Source organism: Petromyzon marinus, chromosome 23 (assembly GCF_048934315.1).
Source record: "Petromyzon marinus isolate PM22_M1 ecotype Great Lakes invasive population chromosome 23, UKy_Petmar_22M1.pri1.0, whole genome shotgun sequence".
NCBI classification, from domain to species: Eukaryota; Metazoa; Chordata; class Hyperoartia; order Petromyzontiformes; family Petromyzontidae; genus Petromyzon; species Petromyzon marinus.
The window spans coordinates 13,942,501-13,945,000 of record NC_133689.1 but is presented as its reverse complement, the minus strand read 5'-3'; the positions used below and the strand labels follow the sequence as shown (position 1 = coordinate 13,945,000).

Sequence of the window (2,500 nt, the reverse complement as noted above, 5' to 3'; positions counted from 1 at the left end):
CCAAGCATGGCCTACGACCATCTCACCCTGAATGCGCGCGATCTCGTCTGATCTCGGAAGCTAAGCAGTGTTGAGCCTGGTTAGTACTTGGATGGGAGACTGCCTGGGAATACCAGGTGTTGTAGGCTTTTGCATTGTTGTATCTGGATGGGTCGCTTTTTACACTTCGACTCATCCAGTGAGTGCACCTGCCAATTTCAAGTGGATATGGTGTACTGCATTGGGATCAATATTTTTTGTAATATAATGTTTGATGCCACTCTTTCGGGGCTCAACCAGGAGCTCAGAAACAGGTCCCTGCAGAGTTGGCTGGTAGGACAAGTCTCTGCGCTGTCTATTACTGATTTTATACACACAACAGCACGAGATTTCACTTCGTTAAAGTATTGAAAGGGGACGGACGGACGGACGGACACATTAATCTATTGCAGGCTGGTACACTCAGTTTACAACTTCGTTTCTACCAGTATAAAGGTTTTTTTGAGCGATGACCTCAAGAAGTATAGTTGAATGTTGATTGTTTAATACAGCTGAATGTGCGACAGGTCTTTCCAAGCATGGCCTACGACCATCTCACCCTGAATGCGCGCGATCTCGTCTGATCTCGGAAGCTAAGCAGTGTCGAGCCTGGTTAGTACTTGGATGGGAGACTGCCTGGGAATACCAGGTGTTGTAGGCTTTTGCATTGTTGTATCTGGATGGGTCGCTTTTTACACTTCGACTCATCCAGTTAGTGCACCTGCCAATTTCACGTCGATATGGTGTACTGCATTGGGATCAATATTTTTTGCAAAATACTGTTTGATGCCACTCTTTCGGGGCTAAACCAGGAGCTCAGAAAAAAAGTTTTCACGAGCGATGACCTCCAGGAGTATAGTTGAATGTTGATTGTTTTATACATATGAGTGTTCGACAGGTCTCTGCAAGCACGGCCTACGACCATATCACCCTGAATGCGCCCGATCTCGTCTGATCTCGGAAGCTAAGCATGGTCGAGCCTGGTTAGTACTTGGATGGGAGACTGCCTGGGAATACCAGGTGTTGTAGGCTTTTGCATTGTTGTATCTGAATGGTTCGCTTTTTACACTTCGACTCATCCAGTTAGTGCACCTGCCAATTTCACGTCGAAATGGTGTACTGTATTGGGATCAATATTTTTTTTTATATAATGTTTGATGCCACTCTTTCGGGGCTCAACCAGGAGCTCAGAAACAGGTCCCTGCAGAGTGGGCTGGTAGGACAAGTCTCTGCGCTGTCTATTAATGATTTTATACACCCAACAGCACGAGATTTCACTTCGTTAAAGTATTGAAAGGGGACGGACGGACGGACACATTAATCTATTGCAGGCTGGTACACTCAGTTTACAACTTCGTTTCTACCAGTATAAAGGTTTTTTGAGCGATGACCTCCAGAAGTATAGTTGAATGTTGATTGTTTAATACATCTGAATGTGCGACAGGTCTTTCCAAGCATGGCCTACGACCATATCACCCTGAATGCGCCCGATGTAATCTAATCTCGGAAGCTAAGCACGGTCGAGTCTGGTTAGTACTTGCATGGGAGACTGCCTGGGAATACCAGGTGTTGTAGGCTTTTGTATATTTGGATCTGGATGGCACGCTTTTTACACTTCGACTCATGCAGTGAGTGCACCTGCCAATTTCACGTCGATATGGTGTACTGCATTGGGATCAATAATTTTTGGCAAAATACTGTTTGATGCCACTCTTTCGGGGCTAAACCAGGAGCTCAGAATAAACGTTTTCACGAGCGATGACCTCCAGGAGTATAGTTGAATGTTGATTGTTTTATACATATGAGTGTTCGACAGGTCTCTGCAAGCACGGCCTACGACCATATCACCCTGAATGCGCCCGATCTCGTCTGATCTCGGAAGCTAAGCATGGTCGAGCCTGGTTAGTACTTGGATGGGAGACTGCCTGGGAATACCAGGTGTTGTAGGCTTTTGCATTATTGTATCTGGATGGGTCGCTTTTTACACTTCGACTCATCCAGTGAGTGCACCTGCCAATTTCAAGTGGATATGGTGTACTGCATTGGGATCAATATTTTTTGTAATATAATGTTTGATGCCACTCTTTCGGGGCTCAACCAGGAGCTCAGAAACAGGTCCCTGCAGAGTTGGCTGGTAGGACAAGTCTCTGCGCTGTCTATTACTGATTTTATACACACAACAGCACGAGATTTCACTTCGTTAAAGTATTGAAAGGGGACGGACGGACGGACGGACACATTAATCTATTGCAGGCTGGTACACTCAGTTTACAACTTCGTTTCTACCAGTATAAAGGTTTTTTTGAGCGATGACCTCAAGAAGTATAGTTGAATGTTGATTGTTTAATACAGCTGAATGTGCGACAGGTCTTTCCAAGCATGGCCTACGACCATCTCACCCTGAATGCGCGCGATCTCGTCTGATCTCGGAAGCTAAGCAGTGTTGAGCCTGGTTAGTACTTGGATGGGAGACTGCCTGGGA

At 45.7% G+C, this 2,500-nt stretch overlaps 5 non-coding genes and 1 pseudogene across 5 annotated transcripts in view; all 6 read left to right on the top strand.

The window, feature by feature from the left end:
- Nucleotides 1-9: 9 nt before the first annotated feature.
- Nucleotides 10-128, top strand: LOC142926978 (5S ribosomal RNA). The gene has a single exon (XR_012943902.1). It is a non-coding gene; the product is annotated as a 5S ribosomal RNA (ribosomal RNA).
- A 432-nt stretch (nucleotides 129-560) lies between these two features.
- On the top strand, nucleotides 561-679 carry LOC142927223 (5S ribosomal RNA). Its single transcript, XR_012944148.1, has one exon. It is a non-coding gene; the product is annotated as a 5S ribosomal RNA (ribosomal RNA).
- Nucleotides 680-931: 252 nt separating this feature from the next.
- LOC142928787 (5S ribosomal RNA) lies at nucleotides 932-1,050 on the top strand. Its single transcript, XR_012945098.1, has one exon. It is a non-coding gene; the product is annotated as a 5S ribosomal RNA (ribosomal RNA).
- A 427-nt stretch (nucleotides 1,051-1,477) lies between these two features.
- Nucleotides 1,478-1,596, top strand: LOC142928402 (5S ribosomal RNA; annotated as a pseudogene).
- A 253-nt stretch (nucleotides 1,597-1,849) lies between these two features.
- Nucleotides 1,850-1,968, top strand: LOC142928786 (5S ribosomal RNA). The gene has a single exon (XR_012945097.1). It is a non-coding gene; the product is annotated as a 5S ribosomal RNA (ribosomal RNA).
- A 432-nt stretch (nucleotides 1,969-2,400) lies between these two features.
- LOC142926977 (5S ribosomal RNA) overlaps nucleotides 2,401-2,500 on the top strand; it is a 119-nt gene continuing 19 nt past the window's right edge. The window contains exon 1 of the ribosomal RNA XR_012943901.1: nucleotides 2,401-2,500. This exon is cut by the window's right edge and continues 19 nt beyond it. This is a non-coding gene — a ribosomal RNA (5S ribosomal RNA).